We start from the raw sequence: 27,629 nt of genomic DNA on the forward strand, positions 1-27,629 counted from the left end.
TTTTAAATACGAATAGTATTATATCCCCTGAGTATAACCATTATTCTCGTTGTCATACAATATCATCTCTTTTAAATACATAATGTATGCTGTATGCTGTACATCATAGTTATAACCATTATTTTCATAGTTGTACCATAACAATCTATAACTTTATCACTCTATATATTTTAATCTATAATCCCGTACAAACCATTAGTACTATTTACAATATCTATTTCTTGTATATATCTATATATCTGTATCTATGTCTATTTTGTTAATCTTCTTTCATTATTAAATTACTAATCACTGTATCTGTAATCTAACCATTTTTACAATAAGTCTCATGTTGAACAATATTCTGATTCCTCTTTATCTTTAAGTTCCATTGTTAACCTGTCCAATTTGGCACATTCTAATATTTTCTTTATTACCTTTTCGTCTATAGGTTTACTTTCATTTTTCCAATTTTGTGCATATGTGATTCGAGCTGCTGATATTACATGTAACATTAAGTACGTGATTCTTTTATTATATTTCCCAGGTAATATACCTAATAAGATTAGTTCTGGTTTTAGATCTATTTGTTGTGGTGTCATCTCTTCTAATCACCTTTTTATCTTTGACCACTATTTTTTTGCCTTTGGACAGGTCCACCACATATGTTAGGACGATCCTGGTACCTGTTTACATTTCCAACATTCTGGTGACATATTTAGGAACATTTTTGCCATTCTTGCTGGTGCCAAATGCCATCCATAAAACATTTTGTACAGGTTTTCTTTGTATGCCATTGACATTGTTAATTTGTAATTTCTTTCCCATAATTTTTGCCAATTATCTACCATATTTTTCAAAGTATAAGAAGCACATTTTTACCCCCCAAAAGAGGGTGAAAATCTGGGTACATCTTATATTCCGAATGTAGCCCCACCCACCCTTCGGAGGTTGTCGGCCTCCACGTATCACATTTTCTGGTGGTTTCAGGCGGCGGGGATCCTCACATTGCCAAAAATGAGCATCACGTTTTCGGTCTCTGCATGCTGGGAGATGCGTTCAGGGGGCTTTCTGGGAAGCCCAGCACTGTGCTTACGAGATGGTAGTGTCCAAGAGGACTGAAGTGCTGCGTCTCTATGGGGCCTTGTTGCGAGAAAGCCAGGCTTTCAATGCCTACAGCTATAGGTAGGAAGATGGGGGCGTCTCAAGAGTGGAGCCTTCGGTGCCAAGTCCCTCTTCTTCCCCCATGAAAATCATCCCCCACCCCACCTTACCCACTCCAGTTAAATAGAGTGATAAGATTTGTTTTAAACTGATAAAAAGATCTGTGTTACTTGTTATCAAAATCCGAATGGAAGTGAGGATGCCGCTGATCCTGATGCTGGTAGGCAGAGGCAGAATTCTTGTTTTCTTGTTTTCCTCCCCAAAAATTAAGGTGCATCATACACTCTGGTACGTCTTATACTCCAAAAAATACAGTAATTCTATAGTATACCAAAAATATTTTCCCCATGCTATCATGGTTTCTTTTACATATTCTTCTTCCATTTTAGAGTTCAATAGGTAATTATAAATTTTCTTTATTAATTGTTCATCTGTCCCTAGCAGTATCTTGTCCAATTCTTGGGGTTCCTTATAAAATCCATACATCTCTGTATCTTTCTTATGCCTCATTTGTATTTGAATATGTGGCCACCAGTCCAAATCAGTTCCCTGATTTTTTAGTTCATGTTTTGATTTGAAATCCCCTTGTCCATGAAATATATCTTTGTACCTTACAATTTTATCCAGATCTAAAGCATTAGGATATATTAGCGCTTCCATCGTGGATAGCCAGACCGGTATTTTCATATAGTGATTCTGTTTGATTTTTTTCCCATACTGACAACAAAGCATTTCTGATATAGTGCTTCTGGAAGTAACTATGTGGTTTATTTTTCCTGTACCATACAAATGCATGCCACCCCAGTTGTAAATCATGCCTTCTATCGTCAATATTCAGCGTTTTACCCACTAAGCCACCGTGTCCCAGTTGCTACATTATGAGTGCTTAATATATTCTACATTCTGTTGAATTGTATATTCTTCACTCCAAGATTAAACTTGAAAGATAGTGATTCTGCATACTTGTTAAAGGAACTGGTTGATGAGTATATTGATTTGGCAGATTTATTTATTTAACTTTTCCATCTTTGTTTTCTGTAGAGAAATCATTAAAGCATATGTTTTAAAATGCTATATGATAAATAGAATGAACGTTCATATGGCTTGCTTATCTCAGTTCATATAGCTTGTTTATCTATTTCATGACAGCCATGAGGTCTATGGAGAGACTGAATTAAATGTCCTTCTTAATCACTCTCAAATGAAATTAATTTTCTGGATTTATATAGCAAAGATTTGAAGTTTGCCTTTCAACTTGTACTGAAAAGCATCCATTAGAAGGTATATTTTTTGGTAGTAAGGTTGTACACTTCCCTGATACAAAGTGTGGTTAGTAACTTTCATGTGTCCATGTGGTGAAGGGAAGGAAAAATAAAGATATAGCAGCATCATTATACCAATTTAACTAAATTGAGAGGTGGATGAATTGGATTAAAATATATAAGAAACTTGACTTAAAGAAAACTCCCAAAAATTGAAGCAAGAGCCAAACTGCAATCTTACCTACCTGCCTACCTACCTTCCTTCCTTCCTTCCTCCCTCCCTCCCTCCCTCCCTCCCTCTCATTTAAATTTCATCTTTAATTAATTAAATTAATTCCCCTTCTTTCAGGAAAAAAAGTAAATAAAATGCAGAGCATTCATTTCATCAAACACTCTTGTGTTTGGAAAATGATAGGTTGCTATGTGGATGGTTGCATGAGAAGATTTGATTTTGAAATTAGTAGCAAATATTTTGAGAAGTCTCAAAAGTTTGCCATAGCACAGTATCAATACAGTATTGCTGTGCAAAGCTGTGTGAAATGAACTGTTTCCACAAATTCCACAAATTTCTAACAAACCGTATGAGGGTAGCCTACTAGCAGAGATATATTAGAGCATTCTTACCTTAGCTGGGCTAGCTTAGTAACAGGGAGGTAGTGTGATAGGTGTTCCATCCTATGGGAAAGCAAATGCCACAAATGTATAATGAGTTCTTTGAAATGTGATGTTAATCAGTCTCTGAAGTAAGCTAAAAACTATTCACTTAAAAATTTATATCACATTTTTGCTGGTTTCAGATAATATTGGGAATAGCCTAAGTTTTTTGGGAGATGGGTGAGAATTCATTGTCCAAAATGTTGTACCTACAACATGTCTCAATTGCAATAATGATGCAACATAGGAAAGCATTGCTGCGTTTCATGTGAAAATGACTGGGGCTTACATGCTGGGAAAATGCAAAATCTGAGTTACCTTCCAGGCTTATTTTTAAGGAATGGCTTCCAGATTAAGCTTCTTAGGCAAAGTGAACAAATGTGAGGGAGATGGGCAGTTCAAAAATGTGATAATAAAATAAAATAAAATAAGTGATATAAAAATATGGAATAACTCCTGCTGCCCATCGTAAGATTTGACCTTATGAAAATTTTAGTTTCATTTGCTCACTAGTTGGATACCTGTGCTCCACTACAAAACTATGTGATCAGGCTTGATAAATCGACACTTACAGCTTGAAAATCAATGAGTAGTTATGATCAGCCTCTCCTCTCCCCTTCTCTCCCTCAGGCTTGCCCCACAGAAGCCACTCCTCTCCTCTCTGCTTCTCTCCCTCAGGCTTACCCCACAGAGGCCTCTCCTCTCCCCTTTTCTCCCTCAGGCTGGCTCCACGGATCCTCTTCTGTCCCCTTCTCTTCCTCAGGCTTGCCCCACAGAGGCCTCTCCTATCTTATCCGCTTCTCTTCCTCAAACTCCTTAGCATCAGAGTGTTTTTCAGGTGGTGAGAGGGAATAGAATGTCTAAATTCCCAGCCCGCAGGCCAGATGAGTCATGCGCTGTCCACACCCATGCCCAAGTGGCCGTTGGAACAGAGTTATTTTCAGGTGGGGAGAGGCAGTAGAACGTCTAACTCCTTAGCATCAGAGTGTGTTAATAATAATATAAGAAATGATCTGATGGTCATTTTGAAAAATACTTTCTAAGCGAGCACCTAGAAGCCAAGAGGAACATACTTGCCAAATTTCAAGTTTGTAAGCTTTATGGTTCTGGAGATTTCATGATGATGTGTGAGTGGTATTTTGCTTTTATATACCGTATATACTCGAGTATAAGCCGAGTTTTTCAGCACGTTTTTTGTGCTGAAAAACGCCCCCTCGGCTTATACTGGATCGGCTTATACTGGATCGGCTTATACTCGGGTTTTTGTTTTTTTTTAAGCCCCTCGGTTTATACTCGAGTATATACGGCTTATACCCGAGTTTTTTTTTTTTCTTTTTTTCACATTTTACCGGACGGCGCGGGGAAGCCCTGCCGGTGCAGTGAGAGGGCGGGGCGGGGGAGCCGCCAGCCTTCTCAGCTGAGGGAGGAGGGTTTCAACCGGTAGGTGCCTCATTTCCCACTGCTTATACTCGAGTCCCCAGTTTACCCCAGTTTTGGGGTAAAATTGGGGACCTCGGCTTATACTGGATCGGCTTATACTCGAGTCCCCAGTTTACCCCAGTTTTGGGGTAAAATTGGGGACCTCGGCTTATACTGAGTCCCCAGTTTACCCCAGTTTTGGGGTAAAATTGGGGACCTCGGCTTATACTGGATCGGCTTATACTCGAGTATAAGCGAGTTTTCAGCACGTTTTTGTGCTGAAAACGCCCTCGGCTTATACTCGAGTTTTTTTTCTTTTTTTCACATTTTACCGGACGGCGCGGGGAAGCCCTGCCGGTGCAGTGAGAGGGCGGGGCGGGGGAGCCGCCAGCCTTCTCAGCTGAGGGAGGGAGGGTTTCCCCAACCGGTAGGTGCCTCATTTCCCACCCTCGGCTTATACTCGAGTCCCCAGTTTACCCCAGTTTTTGGGGTAAAATTGGGGACCTCGGCTTATACTCGGATCGGCTTATATTCGAGTATATACGGTATATAGATTACACAGTATCCAGCTGCCAATTTATCACAATGTTGAATTAAAAACAAAACAAATAATATCTAAGTAGATTCTGGGGCTGAATCTTACCTCAGATTCTGTCATTGAAATTTGCACTTTTGCATTTCATTTCATAATATTTTTGTTTCTTGGCCAAAGGAGAAGTTAGCATTTCAGGAGGACTGAAGTGCTGCGCCTCTATGGGGCCTTGTTGCGAGAAAGCCAGGCTTTCAATGCCTACAGCTATAGGTAGGAAGATGGGGGCGTCTCAAGAGTGGAGCCTTGTGCCAAGTCCTCTTCTTCCCCATGAAAATCATCCCCACCCACCTTACCCACTCCAGTTAAATAGAGTGATAAGATTTGTTTTAAACTGATAAAAAGATCTGTGTTACTTGTTATCAAAATCCGAATGGAAGTGAGGATGCCGCTGATCCTGATGCTGGTAGGCAGAGGCAGAATTCTTGTTTTCTTGTTTTCCTCCCCAAAAAATAAGGTGGATCAAACACTCTGGTCGTCTTATACTCCAAAAAATACAGTAATTCTATAGTATACCAAAAATATTTTCCCCATGCTATCATGGTTTCTTTTACATATTCTTCTTCCATTTTAGAGTTCAATAGGTAATTATAAATTTTCTTTATTAATTGTTCATCTGTCCCTAGCAGTATCTTGTCCAATTCTTGGGGTTCCTTATAAAATCCATACATCTCTGTATCTTTCTTATGCCTCATTTGTATTTGAATATGTGGCCACCAGTCCAAATCAGTTCCCTGATTTTTTAGTTCATGTTTTGATTTGAAATCCCCTTGTCCATGAAATATATCTTTGTACCTTACAATTTTATCCAGATCTAAAGCATTAGGATATATTAGCGCTTCCATCGTGGATAGCCAGACCGGTATTTTCATATAGTGATTCTGTTTGATTTTTTTCCCATACTGACAACAAAGCATTTCTGATATAGTGCTTCTGGAAGTAACTATGTGGTTTATTTTTCCTGTACCATACAAATGCATGCCACCCCAGTTGTAAATCATGCCCTTCTATCGTCAATATTCAGCGTTTTACCCACTAAGCCACCGTGTCCCAGTTGCTACATTATGAGTGCTTAATATATTCTACATTCTGTTGAATTGTATATTCTTCACTCCAAGATTAAACTTGAAAGATAGTGATTCTGCATACTTGTTAAAGGAACTGGTTGATGAGTATATTGATTTGGCAGATTTATTTATTTAACTTTTCCATCTTTGTTTTCTGTAGAGAAATCATTAAAGCATATGTTTTTAAAATGCTATATGATAAATAGAATGAACGTTCATATGGCTTGCTTATCTCAGTTCATATAGCTTGTTTATCTATTTCATGACAGCCATGAGGTCTATGGAGAGACTGAATTAAATGTCCTTCTTAATCACTCTCAAATGAAATTAATTTTCTGGATTTATATAGCAAAGATTTGAAGTTTGCCTTTCAACTTGTACTGAAAAGCATCCATTAGAAGGTATATTTTTTGGTAGTAAGGTTGTACACTTCCCTGATACAAAGTGTGGTTAGTAACTTTCATGTGTCCATGTGGTGAAGGGAAGGAAAAATAAAGATATAGCAGCATCATTATACCAATTTAACTAAATTGAGAGGTGGATGAATTGGATTAAAATATATAAGAAACTTGACTTAAAGAAAACTCCCAAAAATTGAAGCAAGAGCCAAACTGCAATCTTACCTACCTGCCTACCTACCTTCCTTCCTTCCTTCCTCCCTCCCTCCCTCCCTCCCTCCCTCCCTCCCTCCCTCTCATTTAAATTTCATCTTTAATTAATTAAATTAATTCCCCTTCTTTCAGGAAAAAAAGTAAATAAAATGCAGAGCATTCATTTCATCAAACACTCTTGTGTTTGGAAAATGATAGGTTGCTATGTGGATGGTTGCATGAGAAGATTTGATTTTGAAATTAGTAGAAAATATTTTGAGAAGTCTCAAAAGTTTGCCATAGCACAGTATCAATACAGTATTGCTGTGCAAAGCTGTGTGAAATGAACTGTTTCCACAAATTCCACAAATTTCTAACAAACCGTATGAGGGTAGCCTACTAGCAGAGATATATTAGAGCATTCTTACCTTAGCTGGGCTAGCTTAGTAACAGGGAGGTAGTGTGATAGGTGTTCCATCCTATGGGAAAGCAAATGCCACAAATGTATAATGAGTTCTTTGAAATGTGATGTTAATCAGTCTCTGAAGTAAGCTAAAAACTATTCACTTAAAAATTTATATCACATTTTTGCTGGTTTCAGATAATATTGGGAATAGCCTAAGTTTTTTGGGAGATGGGTGGGAATTCATTGTCCAAAATGTTGTACCTACAACATGTCTCAATTGCAATAATGATGCAACATAGGAAAGCATTGCTGCGTTTCATGTGAAAATGACTGGGGCTTACATGCTGGGAAAATGCAAAATCTGAGTTACCTTCCAGGCTTATTTTTAAGGAATGGCTTCCAGATTAAGCTTCTTAGGCAAAGTGAACAAATGTGAGGGAGATGGGCAGTTCAAAAATGTGATAATAAAATAAAATAAAATAAGTGATATAAAAATATGGAATAACTCCTGCTGCCCATCGTAAGATTTGACCTTATGAAAATTTTAGTTTCATTTGCTCACTAGTTGGATACCTGTGCTCCACTACAAAACTATGTGATCAGGCTTGATAAATCGACACTTACAGCTTGAAAATCAATGAGTAGTTATGATCAGCCTCTCCTCTCCCCTTCTCTCCCTCAGGCTTGCCCCACAGAAGCCACTCCTCTCCTCTCTGCTTCTCTCCCTCAGGCTTACCCCACAGAGGCCTCTCCTCTCCCCTTTTCTCCCTCAGGCTGGCTCCACGGATCCTCTTCTGTCCCCTTCTCTCCCTCAGGCTTGCCCCACAGAGGCCTCTCCTATCTTATCCGCTTCTCTTCCTCAAACTCCTTAGCATCAGAGTGTTTTTCAGGTGGTGAGAGGGAATAGAATGTCTAAATTCCCAGCCCGCAGGCCAGATGAGTCATGCGCTGTCCACACCCATGCCCAAGTGGCCGTTGGAACAGAGTTATTTTCAGGTGGGGAGAGGCAGTAGAACGTCTAACTCCTTAGCATCAGAGTGTGTTAATAATAATATTCAGCCGTGCTCGCTTTGATGGCAGCCTGACGAAATGGGGGCAGGGGATACATACACGGTTAGGGAAAAATAACAAAACAATGTTTTGGGCTCAATTGCAGTCTTAAATTGAGGACTACCGTACTTGCAATTTGAACCTTATTGGACACTTCATTCCTGGAGGGTTTTTAAAGAACAGACTGGACAATCCTTTGTCTGAAACAGTATAGGATCTCTTGCTTGAGGAGTGGGGACTGGACTAGAAGATCACTGTTAGTTTGGGATATGTTCAGAGCCCACACATCTGATGACATAAAAAAATTGGCAAAGTCATCTCAAGTCACTTTGGCCGTTATTCCAGGTGGGCTTACATCTGTATTGCAGCCCCTAGATGTCAGTTTAAATAAACCTTTCAAGGACCATGTGCGAAGGATGTGGCATGAATGGATGACATCTGGTCAAGCTCGTCTGACAAAAGTTGGAAATCTGAGAAAGCCAGACATAGAACTAATAGCACAGTGGGTTCGTGATGCATGGGAAGATATTCCAGAGGACATGGTGCAACGTGCCTTCAAGAAATGTGGCATTAGTAATGCTATGGATGGCAGTGAAGACAGCGCATTGTATGAGAGTGACAGCAGTGATGATGACGACTGTGAACTCAGTGATGACGACAACGTATATGCGGATAACATCACAGAAGCTGAAGTAGTTGAAGCTCTGTTTGGACAAACAGATGATGAGGAGGAGAACTCCAGTTTTGAGGGATTTTAGCTCTCGTTAGCTTGGTTGCTGTTACTTTTAAAGATACTGTATTTTTGATACCATATTCTTTTTGGGGACCCCCTTTTGCACTTTTATTGTTTTTCGTTCAAATAAATATTCATGTTATTTTACTTGGCTCTATCTTTATTTTTTACATTGACCAGTAGCTGCCTCATTTCCCACCCTCGGCTTATACTCGAGTCAATAGTTTTTCCCAGTTTTTGTGGTAAAATTAGGTACCTCGGCTTATATTCGGATCGGCTTATACTCGAGTATATACGGTACACAGTATCCAGCTGCCAATTTATCACAATGTTGAATTAAAAACAAAACAAATAATATCTAAGTAGATTCTGGGGCTGAATCTTACCTCAGATTCTGTCATTGAAATTTGCACTTTTGCATTTCATTTCATAATATTTTTGTTTCTTGGCCAAAGGAGAAGTTAGCATTTCAGGAGGACTGAAGCCTTTTCATTGATTTTTAGCCTGCTTGACACTTACAACTGCTTCCCTCCCAGATCCACAAAGCTTTCCTGGTATTGGCCAACTTCAGCATGTTCATCTAGAAAACAACTGAATCTTTTATTGTTTTTCAAGATCTTCTAAAATTAAGGGAAAGGTCTGTTTCAGTACGTGAGTCTGTAAAAAGAGAGGTTCTGAATGACATCTTTACAAGAGTAGAACTTTGTATCATATAATGAATTTGGATTGTATATAACAATTCTATAAAAGCACCTCATTTAACTTTGCATTTGGGAAGGAGATTTGGCTTAATAAAGGGATGCGTTATGATTGCCTGATTAATCAGCACACTTCTTAAAATCTCACTTGAGCTTTGTTATATCCTGGACAGAAGATGCCATAAAATAGATGACCAGATTAGGAATAGGCTGGGAGCGGACTAGAAGTCTGATGCTCACTAGATGTTTTGGATTTAGAATATCCACTCTCTCTTGTCCATTGGCTATGCCACCAAGAGTTGCTGAGAGCTCAGTGGCATACAAGTCAGCCATATGTTTCATCCATGTATTAAGTATTTTCAAAATGTAAAAACCAAGAAAAAAGTCAACAAAACAATGGGGGATGATGACAAGAAGGTGATGGGCAGCAGGGGGAAAGTGGATGTCAGCTTTGGAAGCCATATTAGGCCGGAAGCTTCCGTGCTGCCACTTTCTCATGTGTGGGAATGTAGGAAGGGGGATTTAGTAGAGGGGTTATCTTTAGACATAATAGCATTCTTCCTGTCAGTCAAGGTCAGGCATATCCTGCATCTGGAGAAGGAGTGGTCGGAGTACTGTCTCAATATGGGATGGATGGTGATTGGAGCATGTGATCGACTGAGGAGTGAGGGGATGGTTTGGGGGGTTTTGATTTACTGAGGGGAAACCCAGATCTCTCAGATTTGGGTTTTCCCAGATGTGCCAGTTTACCTATTGTGGTAAATAGAACTTTGAAAAATGCTTGCTTCAGAGTTTTTAACTTGGAGTTGGGTTTTTTTCTGGAACACTGATAGTGGAACTGCTTAATTCATTCTTTGCATTTGTCTTTACACAAAAGGGAAAAAAATGTCCAACCTATTATACCTGTACTGTAAAAGACAGATTAGGAATACAAATCAAAAAGGTAAGAAAATGGTAAGAGACTACCTATCCACCCTAGACTAATTCAAATCACTAGGATCAGAAGGATTGCATCTCAGGATTCAGAAGTAACTGGCAGAAATGATCTCCAGTCCACTAAACCAATGCTGAAATTCATTTTTTTTTACTACCGGTTCTGTGGGCATGGCTTGGTGGGTATGGCATGGCTTGGTGGGCGTGGCAGGGGAAGAATATTGAAAAATCTCCATTCCCACCCCACTCCAGGGGAAGGATATTGCAAAATCCCCATTCCCTCTCCACTCCTGGGGGAAGGATATTGCAAAAACTCCATTCCCACCTCAGTCTGGGACCAGCCAGAGGTGGTATTTGCCGGTTCTCCAAACTACTCAAAATTTCTGCTATCGATTCTCCAGAACCTGTCAGAACCTGCTGGATTTCACCCCTGCACTAAACCATATATCATTGGCATTTTCTTGGCCCATAATCATTCTATTTCTATTTGCATATCTTTATATTTTGTTACTTTGTCCTGTTCTTTCTCTTCTATTTTGCTGGCTCCAGATATTGCAATATCCAGACTTTTTGCCTTTCTTATCAACACGGTCTACCAGGTGTTCTGAGTAGATTTATCATTTTTATTATAGCTTGGAATCATGGTATTAAAGTCTCAAGTATTTGGAAAATGCCAAGATGCCTGAACCATGCTTACTTTTCTTATCATGCTAATTTTATTTTAAAAAATGATTGTCACTTATAATAATATGGATTCAGTGTAGAGAAGCATAGTAAAGAAGCCAGCATGGTATTAATTCAGGAAAGATAAGAGCACAGACAACTACTTACAGGTAACAGTCCTAGATACAAAAATGGCTAACAATAGTAAAGTATCAAAAGGACTATCTCTGCAACGGGCATGTCTTTCTGAACAGCAAAAGAAGCAGCTGTCAAAATAGCGAAGGGTATAATTGTTAGGAAAGGTTTGTAAAGGAATTTCCTGAATGTTAATGCTTTCCAGCCCAGGAAAGCACTTCTGATTTAGAAACATGGCAAAACATCTGGAGATGTGGAAGTTCTTGTTATCAGACGTTTCAAAAACACAAAGATTTTGAGCCTGCTTTAGTTACACTTTTGCTCTGTAGAGCTAATAGCCAGAGATAGGAATGAATTTTCTTGGAGAGTTCCATCAAGTTGCCTGAGGTCCAGATCAGCATCATAAAATATATACATGGCTGTTATCTATACAAATCTTGTTTCTGAATTAGGTCAAGAGAATTTCCATTTAGAGATCTCCATTAAATACAGAGTGGAAATTACAAAAATGTTAATATTTCTACCTGTTAATACCTGAAATGTGCATCTCTGCAGTTCTGAAGCCTTAATATTGTGCTGTATCAAGACACAATGAAAAGAATGGAGATGTTTTTCAAAATTATAGGATGTCCTAATAAGGCCAATTTTGTTTGAGAGACATTAAAACAGAGCAAGTAGGATTAATCTCAAAGATCAATTGAGGCATGAAAGTAGTTGTATAGTTATAATCATGCTATAGATTTACAAAATCATAACTGAAACTTTAAATATGGTTTCCAATAGACTTTTCTCTCCTAGTCTGACTGCCCTCTGGGTATGTGTTCATATTAGTTCTATGTCTTTACCCACACAAACAGGGCTGTAAGACTCCAAGAACAGCTTTGTCCAAAATAGAAATACTATTAAAGCAAAAGTAGCTGTTTTTCATATGTAACTCTCCATACAAAGAAACTTAAAATTTTAAAACAGCTAGGAGTGAACAGAGTTTCTTAAAAGAAAAACAGGATTAAAAAGAGAAGGAGAAAGGGAGAGATTGGGAGTGGCTTGAAACTGATCACTTGGCAATTTTATGAGGTTTCATTCTTAATGTAGTAGTAGCTTTTTACATGAACAGCAACTGGATCCTAATGGTGCAAGAGTCAGACTCTTTCACTCTTTCCTGGTGATTTAGGGCTCTAATGCTACTCTTCTTTTCCAGACCTCTGGGCAAGCCCCATCTCCAGAAACAAGTCAGAAATGACTCAGAGGCAGCATCTGGATCAGGGAGACTTTTTGTTGGGATCCCTAGAGTGAGGCTGCTCTTGATCTCTGCTTGTAGAGAATTTATTCTTCTTGATCCTCTCCCTCCTTCCTGGGTCTTTCCTCTGTTTTTCTCTCCCATCATTCCTGAATTCTAAGCTGTTTTTCTTCCCTTCCTCCCTACACAAGCAGGCCTTTGTACTTGAAAATGCTGGCTTCATTCCACCCTGAGTTCCAGATGCTAAGAATAGCCCTGAGCTCCTGCAGAAGCTACTAATTCTTTTAAGACTTGTATCTGAGGATCTGGTCAAGGCATCCTCTCCATTCTAGGGGATAAGGATGCATGCACAGCCAGCGAACCGATAGTAAACCAGTTCAGATTTCACCACTGAATAGATATTTGGTACTCCAAAAGATTTCTGCTGTTTTCATCCATCTACATGTTTGCTATATAATTTCACTGATACCTCAAAGTATACCAAGCTAGAAACCAGGAGACTGAGTTCTAGTCTTGCCTTAGATATAAAAACTAGCTAGGTGACTTTATGCAATTTGGAAATGATGATTACACTCGTGCACTGGTTACCAGTCTGCTTCTAAGTGCAATTCAAGGTGTTGGTGATCACCTTTAAAGCCCTTCATGGCATGGGTCCAGGTTACTTGAGGGACTCTCTCATCCTGCTGGGATTGGCCCGTACCACTTGTGCCACAGAGGAGGCATGCTGCAGGTTCCATCAGCCCAGCTGGTGGGGTCCAGGCAGGCTTTCTTTGCTGCTTCTCCTGCCCTCTGGAACATCTTGCTCCCCCTGATGTGAGGTTGGTCCCAACCCTCCTATCTTTTCATAAGGGCCTGAAGATGTGGCTGTGCCAGTTGGCTTGGGGCCCCAGTAGGGGATCAGCACAATGGAGATGGTTGATTGAGTAATAACAAATCCCACCTCCCTCCCACTCTGCCCCCGCTCTCCCCGTGTGCTTTGGTTTTAAGGTTTGATTTTACCATTTTTGTTTTAACTAACATGTAACTGTAGCTGCCCAGGGTTACCCTATGGTAAGGTGGGCGGCCAATACATTTTATAAATAAATAAATGTTTAGCTCAGATTTTCTTTTCTCCTTGATTATGCACTTCCACATAATTCACTCCAATTCTAAAATATTAGCCTTCATTCAGTTCTTTTTAAATGTCAACCCTGCCCAGCTTTGGAGTGTGGAAATAACTTTCTCTCCTCTTCTCCTCTATCCCCCTTACATACTGTACACTCTTCCAACAAAAAAGGAATATATAGCTGTCTAAGCTGGACTCCTAGGTGCATTCTGAGCTTGGTTCCTTGCTTCCAGATGTTTCATTAGCCAACAAGGTAACATCATCAGTGCATGCATCTCACACTGATGATGTTTCCTACTTGTGTAATGAAATGTCTGCAAAAAAACAACCAAGCTCAGAGAATATCTCGGATTCCACAGATACACTTTCTGTGCTTTTTTGTCCTGGAAAGCTGCTGTGATTGGAAACAAACAATGGATGCTCTTTCCATTTTAAAATAAAAGTATGGTGACTAATAATAACAAGCAGACAAATATGGGAAGTTGCATTTAATTTCAAGAAGATACTGCTGTAAATCTAAAGCTATTTTAAATATCACTGTATGCCAAATTGACCTAACAATTACATTACTCTAGAAATTATGAATAATAGTACCTTATAGAGGAAGAGGATATCTATCAATACAAGGAGAAAATGTTTAAATTGTTTTCTAAATCAGGATTTTTTAAACTCTGAATATACATTTAAAAACATATCAATACATGAATGGATTCATTAAAGAAGTAATTAAATTTATGTACTGTATGAAGCAGTAAAACAAAGACAGCAAATTAGTAAACCATAGCGAGAGAAGGCATGAAGAGCAGTTGACTTTTATTCCGAAAGAAAAATCACTCCCATAATCTTAAATATTTCTGTAATTTTGGCAAAGACCTCACACACTACCTTTTTGTAAACCCTGCACAGAATGGGAATTATCCACTGCGCAGTGCAAAAAGGGGCAATAAATGATATTTTAATTCTCTTAATCAACTGGAAAGTATGGAAAAGGAGACTTTCTGCAATATTACAGGATTATTAGCTTTATATTAATTGAAAAAGATGGTGGTTTTGCATATGGTTTTTAGTTTATCATTAACAGGAAGAGGCACATCTTTTGTTGTATTTCCATGTGATAGTTATTTCTAGGGAAATGGACATCTAAAAAAACAAACAGGAGCATAATCTGGTGCACGAGATGAAGTGGCCAGATTTCCTTACTAGTCTGCTAAATATCGTGTGTAAAATTGTGGTTTTATAGAGTCTCCCTATACTGAATTCAGACATATGAGAAACGTTGGATGAATTCAGAACAGTAAGCTGACAGACCTATGGACTTCCAACATCAAAAAGAGAGACTTCTTCAGTTATTAATTGTGTCTTACACAGCTGGTTTATCATGACAACCAAACAACATTTGCCTTGTTTTTTACCTCCATCCCCCGCTCTTATACAAATGCTATCTCCCAAGCTCCAGAAGATAATTTTCATATAAAGGATGAAATCTACTTTAGGTTGAGCTCCTGATAACTTAGTGAATAGGACCATGGAACATTCTTACTGTATTTATTTAATCAGTTTATTAGCTGCCTTAATTAATAAAGGAAAGTGTATACCTGATAAGTCTCATGAGATCAGGTGTCAGATATGTTCAGGTAGCTGATGCCATTCAACTGGGTGACCTTCGTATAGGTCCAAGTAAGCAAGATATTCAAATAAGGTCCATTATGCTTGCTCATAGTAGAGAATCTTATGTTGCCCAATTGAGGGGAAAGCTTTGAGATCACATTACAAGTTTGATGGGTCAAAATTTAAAAGAAAATAAAAATTAGAGACTTTCAAATTTAAGTATCAGTTGAAAAGGTAGGTAGAATTGTGCAATATGCTCTGATTGTTAATACATCATTTGTACCATTACTAGGTTGCTTTTGGCCTGAATTTTCTGCAAAAAGATCCTGTCTCTGGCAACAGAAGGAAAATCAGCCCGTTGTTGGGGTGGAAAGGCGTGGGGGAGGGTGAATAGAAAAATGAAAACCTGGAGCAGGACGTGAGGAAAAGTGAAAACAAATGGCATCTACAAGAAACACAATGAAGCTGTTTAATAATTCCAACCAGGGTTTTCCCACGCCCATTGCTGCCGTTGCCCTCGCCGCGTTGTCGTCCCCCCCAGTTGGGGCAAGCCTGTGGACTGGGCTCTACATCTGGTCTGTCTCCATCTTCATAGAGGAAAGGATTTTGTTTCTCTTCCTTCTAGTTTCAATGTTGGAGACTTAAATTTCAGAACAACAAATGAAATCCATTCACTGGTTCTTCAACTGTGAGGCTATCTCTTTGATCTGGAGTTGGATCAAAATCCTTTAGTGTACCTTTATCCAAAGGTAAAGCTTCAGATTCTACCATTCTTTGAATAAATATTAATGTTTGATCAAGTTTTTGTTATATAAAAACTCCAAATATTTTCCAAATTCAAAAAATATAGAATCCAGTGATGAGAGTATAATGTCTCTTCTACCACCCTGAATGTTGCCATGCTTTCCATAACCAAGAAACAAAGATTATCCAGAACAACATATATCAAAAGAAAAAAAAAGAAAAAAGCAATTAGAGTTCAGCAAGGGGTTGAAATAAATCAGCATTCAATTGCTAATCAGCTAATCAACAAGCAAAATAAAACAAAGTCAAAAAGTGAAAATTAAAATTCTGGCACACAAAACTGCTTGACAGGAAGGTGGATACGCCCAGTGACTTTTCAATAGTTTCCAGAGGGAATTGAAATCTTCAAGATACCTCCCCACTTCCCCACTGGGTCCACGATCGTCCAAAAGTCGTCTTGGGTCACTCCTGAATGCTCCCATTCGAAACCAGGGAGCAGCACTGCCAAAGAACCAGCTTTAGCAGTGAAATTAGCAGATCATGGGTAAGAAAAAAAAAGAAACTCTTACCATGCAGCAGTCATCTTGAAAGGGGAAAGCTCTCACTTCCTGTGATCTTGACACTAGACTTCTTTTGATACAGCTCAAAATTTCATTGGTTCTTTGGCAACCATAGCATGTCTATGGTCCACCAGGATGGCCCAATTCTTATGCCAAGTATTACTGCTGAGTGAGCTATTACTTGACTGGTGCCTTTAAGTTTTCTGTCTTACATTTACCTTACATTTCTCCCTACAGAAATGCATATTATTAGATAGTACCCAATATTCAAGTGTACCAAGACCTGTTTAAATCTTGAGATTGTCTTCTGAGGTATTGGAAATATCACCTCATCCTCAACACCTCCTTTGCATCATTGACATCCCTTCTGTCTCCTCATCTAAGTCATTTAGGAAATTGTTAGAGCATAGGCCCAGGACAGATCTCTGGTGTACTACACTGTATACCAACTCCATGTTGGATCGATCCGCTAAGGAGCACCTATTGACATGCTTACTGCAAATCCATCTAGTAGTGAGGCAGTCACATCTCAGAAGAAGAAAACAGTGGTCAGTTTGAGATAGTTCTAGCTATGGTTTTCCTTTCTCCAAATAAAGGAAATAAATTTAGGAATATATAAGCAAGTATAGGGTGCCATTATTTGTTATGTATTGTTAAGAGTCTGAGGCTTGCAAGAGACTCAAAAACAAGATTTGGATGAAATTGTGTAGACAAGGAATGCTAATTTTCACAGTACAAGTACTGGAAGAATATTATGTGAATCGGGGTGATTCAGAATGGAATTTTCTTGTTCTGCTGCTTTTTTGTATGTGTCAGCATGACCTTAACAGCATGGTAGTGATTTGAATCTGAATAATCTAAGGCAGTGGTCACCAACTGGTGGTCTGTTGACCACTGGTGGTCCATGACAAAATTTTGGTGGTTCACAGAAAAATTATTTGCATTTTTTTATATTGCACTAAATTAGGGGTCCTCAAACTACGGCCCCTGGGACAGTTATGTGCAATGAATATTAGTGTTACTGCAGAGAGTCTCCCCCTTCGGTGTCTTTTTGTGTGGGTTGGAGGGGGCCAGAAATTCCGACTTGGAGTCTGCTTCAGCCTCCTGGTATGGGGTTTTGGGCAAAGGCTGGAGGGAAGTGTTGCTGGTGGCAAAGAGCCGGAGGGCCTCGTTCCAGTGGGACTGCATCATGGCTGGAACTGGCTGACCATCTCAGCCCACTGAGCCTCCAGGTGCTGATACCTGGCCTTGCACACCCACAGGTCTTCCCTCTGCTTGGAAAGCCTATGCTCATAGTCTTCAGTGAGGTGCTTCTGCTGAGCCTCCTTGTCGACCAGATCCAATTTGAACTGAACCAGCTGTTTTGCCAACTCTTTCTGGTGGTGGCTACTTAGCTCCAACAACTGTTGGGGCCTTAAGGAGCCTGGAGGGGGAGGCGAGGAGTGGCTAACAGGGGAGGGATGAGTAGAGGCTGGCGAGGTGCCTCTCAATGTGAGTGACATTGAGCTGGCCACTCCCACTCAGTCACATGACCACCTAGCCATGCCCACCTGGTCATTAGGCAGATCATATTAGTGATCTGCAGGATTTAAAATTATGAATTTAGTGGTCCCTGAGATCCGAAAGGTTGGTGACCCCTTATCTAAGGTATATGGTACCTGAATTCATGTATTCCTGAATGTGTGTGTGTGCGCGCACGTATGTATGTATGTATGTATGAATGTATATGTGTATATTTCTCCTTTTGCACAATAAAATGGAAATTTGGTGGGAAAATGGAAGATCACATTGCCCTCTTAAATTTTGTTTTGCAGTGTCATAGTTACATTTGGACTGTTGGATAGAAAAGAAGGGAAAACAAAAGACAGACAAGCATGTGGATTCAGCCTTCTCTCTCCAGGCAACAGTGAGAGGAATGTAGGTCTGATTCAGGTGAGAAAAAAACTTTCTTGCTCAGGCAACTATTATGGTTACTCTTGTGGTCTTCAAAGATTGTTTCTTTTTTATTAGTATAATAGAATACATGTCTGAATTTGAAAAAAACTGCAAAATATTGCCTGCTGTCAAATGGAGCCATGTTCTTATTCTTATATTGGAGAGCGATGGATCATTCTTTTCCTTCAGAGACATGGGACCACAAAGTGATGGGTAACAGTTTCCTTCTCTGTCATGCTATAGTAATACTTTAAGAGAGTTATTCTGAGATGGCTAGCTCAGAGTCTAGGACCTGGCTTATTAAATCTCATTTCATTGTGGACAGGTTCAGGACTATTGCACAACACAAGATTCAGTCACTCAGTGATGTAGCTGGAACACAGTATGATTCAACACCTGAAGTTCAGAAATTGATAAAGAAATGGGTGGGGGGCTTGGTTGAATTGGAATTTAAGGCAAATGACTGACTTCTTCAAAGGGCAGTTTCTGAGGGAATGGCAGAATTATATCATGCTCTGGTTGGAATATTGGGCAACTGTGTAATAGCTTCTCAATAATCATTTACTGAGAATGAATTAGTATCCATTGCTCTCTAATCATACAAGTGAAAGCAGAAATAAACATTTGAAAATAGCCTTGGAACAAGAAGAGAGAGACATTGGGGAATTAATGGCTTGAAAATCAAGAATTCATGGCCATGATTATCCAAGAATCCAATCTAAAAGGGCCTAAATGAAATTGCAGCCAGTCAGAACAAGGGCTAAATTCAAAGAAAGCTGGGGAAGATGATTTCCTGTCACTTGGTTAAGGATGCTTTTTCAATGGGACTGAACATGGTGATGATCCTGATAACATCCTGTAAGTTTCTGAGAGGAAGAATGGGAGAAACTGTTTCAGGATTCAATACAGGTAGTCCTTGTTTAGTGACTGCCTCATTATTTAGTTACCATTTGCAGTTACAATAGTGATGAAAAGTTACTTTGCAACCAAGCCTTGCAATTATGAACTTTGCAGGTCTGTAAAACAAAGGAAAGCTGAAATAAAATCATAAGCATTGTCACATTTCACTTGACAACCTCTTTACCTATTGATTGAATTGCTGATCCCAGCTGTGGTTGCTAAACAAGGACTACCTGTTTTCTGAAGGCATTAAGGCGGAGAATGGAGTGGTGAAAATCAGTTTTCATTTGGAAGTGCCTGAGGACACATCCTGCTTTATTTCTTTATATTTGTCCTATAAAGCAGGTGAGTTGGCGGAATAATTGCCAGCAGATATTTACCAAAAGAGAGGGGAAGGCTGAAATTATCTGAAGTGATAGCTAACTATGAGTAAATTTGTATATTTAGAAGGCATGCATGTGAGTGATTTTCTATTGGAACTGATGTTTATTCTTATCTAATCTGGACTCTCCTTTAGAACTATTTTTGCTCAAGGTTATCACTCTTTGGGCAGAAATTATATGATCATGCTGTGGAACTCAGACATGCATTACGTGCATCCTACAAGCATGTGTGTAGACATGTGCAGTCACACACACATTCAAAGCATACACAAGCACACATTAATATGAGCTGATAAAAATTAACAAACCAGGGTAGAAAATTACAGTATAGTATCCATGATGACAGACCTTCATCTGCTTTGGCAGTACTTATTACCTGTGATCTTTTTTGAAGTGCCTAGCCTAACCATTCCTCGTTGAACACCAAATCTTGTTAGAATTAAATTATTCTAACAGAGACAACAAATTCCCATTTGTTTTCCTAACTGATCCAAAATCCCTCCCCTCCCTTAAAGTTAATTCCAGGACAAAAAGACACTTAAGGGGTACATGAACATTGGGGTTAAAGGTAAAGGTTCCCCTCACACATATGTGCTAGTTGTTCCCGACTCTAGGGGGTGGTGCTCATCTGTTTCAAAGCCGAAGAGCCAGTGCTGTCAGAAGACATCTCTGTGGTCAAGGGGCCAGCATGACTAACGCCAAAGGCACACGGAATGATATTATCTTCCCACCAAAGGTGGTCCCTATTTTTCTACTTGCATTTTTTATTTATTTATTTATTTATTTATTTATTTATTATATTTGTATACCGCCCTTCTCCCGAAGGACTCAGGGCGGTTCACAGACAAAAAACAACAGAAAACATATAATAGATTAAAAACAGCTAAAGAATAGATAGTTGAATTCAATTGATGCTCTAACTTTTGAATACAAATTTAAAACCTCATTTAAACCCCTTTTTTAAAAATCCCAATTTAAAAAACTACATTCAGGCTAGTCCTGCTCTTCGAAACAGCAACGTCTTCAGCTCGCGGCGGAAGGACTTGAGATCGGGGAGTTGACGAAGCCCCAGAGGGAGCTCGTTCCAGAGGGTAGGGGCCCCCACAGAGAAGGCCCTCCCCCTAGAGGTCGCCAGCCGACATTGTTTAGCTGACGGTATCCGGAGGAGTCCCTCTCTGTGAGAGCGCACTGGTCGGTGAGAGGCTAATGGTGGCAGTAGGCGGTCCCGTAAATATCCCGGCCCTAGGCCATGGAGCGTTTTAAAGGTGATGACACATGACATTATGTGCTTTCAAACTGATGGTTGGCAGAAGCTGGGACAAATAACAGGAGCTCACCCAGTTATGTGGCACTAGGGATTCGAACCACTGAACTGCCGATCTTTCGATCTACAAGCTCAACATCTTAGCCACTGAGCCACTGTGCCACTGTGTCCCTTTAGTAACATTGGGGTTACATCATGCCAAAGTGATAGTGAATTTGATCAAAGTACTAATGACTCATGTACAACTTATGTTTCTGGCAGAGTTGATACCGTTTTCCACTCAAGGTTTATTCTGGCCAGTTGCAGCATTTCTGAAGAAGATAAATTTCACACTTACTATGCTATAAGATTCAGTTGTGAAATGCTTGTGAAAAGAAACTGGGCACTGTTTTGTTAGGATTGTAAAAATAAGAAATTATGAAATTGTCAATAGCAGATTTTTAAAATTCAGATTGAATTATTAAACAAAATGCCAAAAGGGGAAAAGAGGGTACTTCATAACCTTTGTTTCTCTTCTGTGAGGGGGCTGGATTAATCTCTTAATACAGTATTAAAAAGTGATTTACTCACCCATTAGGATAATGTGAGATACTGAATTTATGGCAACTGCAGAAAATAGTTAAAAGGACAATACATTACAGGACTTAATCCAGATAACTCAGTGAACTCTGAAAAACAGTTCTAATGTAGTCAAGAAAGTGTCATCTGGACAGGTGGCAGGCTTGCAGCAGTATAACATTAAGCATTATGGGGAGAGATTTAAGAAGGTTCTGATTGACTTACTATATATCCTCAATCATTGCAAGGATCCAATGAGCCTACACTCTGCCATCATGTTCCCTATCCTGCTGACCTGTGGAAGGGACACCAAATTTCCACTTTCCCAAATTGGTTTTTGCTGCCTCAATTATATTTTAACTTCAAACCCTTTGTTCCCCTCACCACTTCCTGCTCCAGGAAAATCCTGACTGCCAAAATTCTTGATCCTTGCTATCCCATTAGGTTAGTGTTTGAGTTTCTACTCCTCCCTCATCATTGTGAAGATCGCTCTGTGGGTAAGAGGAAGTTCTCATGTAACAGCCTACAAAACTGTTTATTTTTGGAGAAAATTGCTTCCATATAGGGGGGAAAGGCCAGCACTGTGTTCTGCTTGTCTTTTGAAGAATTCTCTCATCCTGCTGTTTTCATATAAAGCACTTACCCTGGGCTAAAATGTTCAATTTCCTTTTGTCCCTCATCAGCAGCTCTTGAATTTACTATGTCATTAGTCCATGGCTCTTATTCTTGTAACTGTAGAGCATACACAATTTTTGGTAACTTTAGAGTGCACATGCGATTATCTTTGAAGATGCTAAGAAACCAAATTTAGTTCACAGTACAGCTTTGGGATCAGTCAACATTCAGAAATGCCTCCCTGATGTTCTACCCATTTCCAAATTCAGTCCATAGCACTGATTCTTATTTTAAAACCTGAATGACTGAATTTGGCTGCCTTATGGATCGGTGTAATGTATTTGAATTTTAGGAGGGAAATTTGGGCAGGAAAATGCACGTTGCTGACTGGCTGATGCCTCAGCCAAAATACTATTTAAAGAGGGATTTTTGCCTGTTGGCTTTTGCTGGGATCACAATAAACCAAAGAGCTCACTTGTATCGTCTCCTGCCTCTTCATTGCCCGAACTTAACATTGGCGACGAGGATGGGATTTTGAAGGCAGTGAGACTAGGAAAAGAGCTGAAGGAGCAACTTAGTTTCAAACCCAGCCAGTATCAAGAGCGGATACATAGCGATGTCTAGCTATTCGCCGCCAGTGCCATTCGACCCAGCCAAGGAGAAATGGGGGTCGTACATGGCTCGTTTTGAGTGTTTCCTCGACTAACGAACTGCAAGGAGTATCGGATAATCGGAAGCGCGCTTACTTCCTGAGCCACTGTGGGCCAGAAGTCTTTGATACCACCGAATCGCTGTCGGAACCAACGCCTGTACAGTCGGTGCCATGGCAAACGCTACAGACGACGCTATGAGCACACTACGCGCCGGTGCCGTCGAAGTTTGTACAACGGTTCGAGTTGAGGCAAAGAGTTCAGCGAGAGGGCGAATCGATAAGCGTGTACATGGCCGCATTAAGGAAAGCCGCAACCCACTGTGAGTATAGAGACTTGGAGGACACTTTATTAGAACAACTCATTTGTGGGGTCAGGGACATCCGACTACGGAGGCGGCGGCTGTCGAAAAGCAACCTAACCCTGGCGATAGCCCTGGATGAGGCCAGGGCACACGAGATGTCCACCAAAGTGGCGGAAACTTTACAAAAGCTGAACACGCCAAATGCCGCGGCGAAAGCAACGCCAGTCCACAGCGAAGAAATCCAGGCCGAATCGGACGGTGAAGAAGAGGAAGAGGTTTTCCACACCGGGAGGCCGGAGAGAGGCGACCGGGACGAGTGCGTGAGTTCCGGAGGCCAACACCAACGACAGAATTGCAGGTTCAAAGACGCAATTTGTCAGCGGTGTGAAAAGAAAGGACACATAGCTCAGGCCTGCCGAGCTCCACAACCTTCCCGCCCAAAATTCAAACCAGCCAATCAACAGGGCGCTGGATCCGTGAAGCAGCCAGGGATTGGTCAGTTTAAAAAAGGCGCGAAGTTGAATCAGACCACTGTGCGAGTGGGTCACGCATCGACACGGCTAGAAAAGAAAATATTCACCAAGACATATATCGAAGGAGTGCAGTGTAAAATGGAGGTGGATACCGGCTCATCAATCACGATTATGTCTTGGGACACTATCACAAGGGACCTACCAGACGTCGCAAAACGCCAGCTGCAACCCCAAAAGCTGAGAGTGCAAGACTACCAGGGGAACCGAATCCCTGTTCGAGGAGTCACGTCCGTCAGAGTGAAATATGGACAATTCAAGAAAACCCTGCCGATCACCATCGTGGATGGAAACCTGCCCAGTTTGCTAGATCTGGACTGGTTCCGCGCCTTGGGCATGGGAATAACCGGGGTTCACAGAAGCGGAGTCAAACTGAAGGACGAACTGTTGAGAGAATTCGAGGACGTTTTCCAAGACTGCCTGGGGACCCCCATTTCATTCAATTTGGACCCCCAGGTGGCTCCCATTAGATTAAAAGCTAGGAGGGTCCCATTCGCCCTCAAACCCAAGATTTACAGGGAACTAGACAAATTAGTAAGCCAGGGAATACTAGTCCCCTCGTTCATGCAAAATGGGAGACACCAATAGTGACCCCAGTCAAACCGGACGGATCAGTCCAGATTTGTGCTGACTATAAGGCAACACTTAACAAAGCATTGCAAAAGAGTGCTTACCCCGTTCCCGTAGTGCAACATTTGTTGCACTTGTTAGGGCAGGGACAGGTCTTTGCCAAACTCGATCTGGCTCAAGCCTACCAACAATTACCGGTTGACAACAGAACGGCCGAAGCGCAGACGATTGTCACACATCGGGGCGCTTTTAAATGCACTCGACTTCAGTTCGGAGTTAGTGTAGCCCCCGGGTTATTCCAAAACCTAATGGAATGACTCCTACAAGGTCTACCGGGAGTAGTTCCATATTCCGACGATGTACTGGTATCAGCAGAAAACTTGGAAGAATTAGGGGTCAAATTGCGGAAGGTTTTGGGCATTTTCAGGTCTGTGGGGCTTAAGATTAAACTCAACAAATGCCAGATAGGAGTTGAATCTGTAGAATTCTCGGGTTACCGGATAGATAAGGAAGGCATCCACCCAACTGAGAGCAAAGTGCGAGCCATTAGAAAGGCTCCAACCCCAAAAAACAAAACAGAATTACAAGCATTTTTGGGGCTTGTAAACTTCTATGCGGTATTTTTAAAAAATAAGGCAACGGTAGCCGAACCGCTACATAAACTGCTAGCGAAAAAAGCTGTTTGGACTTGGGGCAGGGTTGAGGCTAAGGCATTTGAAGGCGTTAAGAATCTCTTGTCCAGCGATAGCCTTCTAATTCAGTACAATGGGACGTTGCCACTAGTACTAGTTTGTGATGCATCACCCTACGGGGTAGGGGCTGTCCTCAGCCACAGGTTACCGAACGGTTCAGAAGCCCCTATCGCATATTTTTCCTGCACGATGTCCGCAGCGGAAAGGAACTATAGCCAACTAGACCGGGAAGCCCTGGCTATAGTTTCTGGGGTTAAAAAATTCCACGAGTACCTGTTTGGGCGGCAATTTGAAATAGTCACAGACCACAGACCTTTATTGGGACTCTTGGTGGGGGACCGTCCAACACCGGTTGCGTTATCACCCAGGCTGACCCGTTGGACTATTTTCCTGGCAGCATATTCGTACAAACTGTCTCACCGACCGGGCAAGGACTTGGGACATGCAGACGCTTTAAGTAGATGCCCGTTGCCAGAGACTATTGAAGACCCAACCCCAGGGACGCCCGTCTTGTTAATTGACTTTTGGGACTCTGGCCCAGTCACATCTACGGAAGTGACTAGGGCATCTTACAAAGACATTGTCGTAAGAACTGTGATCGGTTGGGTGCAGAGGGGATGGCCCGCTGCACTGGGGGATCGTTTCAAAGAGTTTACAAAAAAGCGTTCGGAACTGTCGGTACAAGGGGGTTGTCTGTTATGGGGGGATAGAGTGGTTATTCCGGAGAAATTGCGAGGGCATGTGTTGGAACTATTGCATGTGGGCCACCCGGGGATTGTGAGGATGAAAAGCCTAGCGAGAAGTTACGTGTGGTGGCCACAAATGGATAAAGACATTAGCGACCGGGTAGGAAAATGCCAAGCATGTCAAGAATCAAGGCCACTACCCCCAACAGTCCCCATAAGGGATTGGGAGAAACCCCAGGGTCCTTGGTCCAGGATTCACATAGATTTTGCCGGGCCATTCCATGGGCAGACCTTCTTAATTGTGGTAGATGCCTATTCGAAGTGGTTAGAAATTTTACTCATGAAAACCACAACAGCGGAAGCTGTAATCACAGTCTTGAGGCATCTATTTGTGACACATGGGTTGCCCGACACTCTAGTGTCCAATAACGGCCCACAGTTCACGGCCACCCAGTTTGAGGGGTACTTGGCAGAAGAGGGCATCCGACATGTCCTCTCGGCACCTTTCCACCCGGCGACGAACGGACTTGCAGAACGTTTCATATGCAGTGCCAAGGAAGCGCTATCTAGAATTAGCCCAGGAAATTGGCAATCCAAAATTGATACCTTCCTGGCAGCCCAAAATAGAACCCCTGTGTGACCACCGGCCACAGCCCATCGGAGTTATTAATGGGTAGAAGACTCCGGTGCCCCCTAGATCGGTTAAACCCAACATACTCCCCTGATGGGTACCAAAGCACAAAGGGAAGAACCAGAACAATGACAACAGGTGACCCGGTATGGGCACATAACTATAGTGAGGGCCCAGCGTGGCTAAAGGGAACAATTGTAGGAGTGACGGGCCCAAAGTCATACATAGTGGACATGGGGGATGGCCGAGTGTGGAGACGCCACATAGATCAATTACGAAAAAGAATACAAAACAATCCAGAAACCAAACAGCCAGACCCTGACTACCCAATATTTGAACCAACAGCTAACTCAACCCCGAGGCGATCGGAGGACTTAGCTGAGTCTGAAGAAGTCCAGCGACGCCAACCGGCTCCTCCAGAGGACAGCAGGGACGACTCTGCCAATAATCCAGGGCCGGATGGCCCAGAGGAGGAGCTGGGAGGAACAAACAGTCCCTCCGACCAGCTCGACTCACTCCCAGGGAATGAATTGCGCAGGTCAGAAAGAGTTAGGAGACGCCCTGTCTACCTGCGTGACTACGTGGAAAAATAACATGCAAATGTTATGCAAAAAACTATGTAAATATGGTAAAATGTGTTCTGGGAGGGGAGGAGTGTAATGTATTTGAATTTTAGGAGGGAAATTTGGGCGGGAAAATGCACGTTGCTGATTGGCTGATGCCTCAGCCAAAATACTATTTAAAGAGGGGTTTTTGCCTGTTGGCTTTTGCTGGGATCACAATAAACCAAAGAGCTGTTGTCACTTGTATCGTCTCCTGCCTCTTCATTGCCCGAACTTAACAATCGGTGTTTTCCATAAGGCTGCTTTCACCTTTTTTGCCATGTTTAAAGAGATTAAGTTGGATTAATTAAAGCATTACTTGAAAATTGCCACCCTCCCTCTTGGAATGTCCTCACCAGGAGCAAATCCTCAAAATCTTTTGGAGCTAGGCAAAAATGTTTTTATTTCCTCAGATAGGTGTGGGGGTGGTTATATTTGGCTGCATATTCTGTTTCTGTAAACTTATCTGTTTATTGATTTATATTCTCTGATAACTAATCCTAGTTTTTTTTTCAACTATATTATTTTTTTAGTCCATTCTGAAGATTTCATTGAAAACCAATGTATTATTGTTGTTATTAATGTTAGTCATATCTCTCCAACAATGTGATTCTTAGTTTTATATCTTACGTAAGCAGATAAATGAATTATATTTGCTTTAGTCTATTAAAACCTGTAAAATACTCATGTCATCTCTAATGTTCTCTTGTTTC

General features: G+C 41.0%; 1 protein-coding gene and 1 pseudogene across 3 annotated transcripts in view; both read left to right on the forward strand.

Moving 5' to 3' along the window:
* The window catches only part of KANK2 (KN motif and ankyrin repeat domains 2), a 121,877-nt gene that overhangs the window by 13,669 nt on the left and 80,579 nt on the right, over positions 1–27,629 (forward strand). For all 3 annotated transcript variants that reach the window (XM_058168343.1, XM_058168341.1, XM_058168342.1), the window contains exon 2: positions 18,411–18,528. The gene's annotated coding sequence lies outside the window, so the exon portion shown is untranslated. The remainder of the gene's footprint in view (positions 1–18,410; positions 18,529–27,629) is intronic.
* Positions 1,079–27,592, forward strand: LOC131190650 (uncharacterized protein K02A2.6-like; annotated as a pseudogene).

The sequence above is a fragment of the Ahaetulla prasina genome, chromosome 2 (assembly GCF_028640845.1).
Source record: "Ahaetulla prasina isolate Xishuangbanna chromosome 2, ASM2864084v1, whole genome shotgun sequence".
Classification (NCBI taxonomy): Eukaryota; Metazoa; Chordata; class Lepidosauria; order Squamata; family Colubridae; genus Ahaetulla; species Ahaetulla prasina.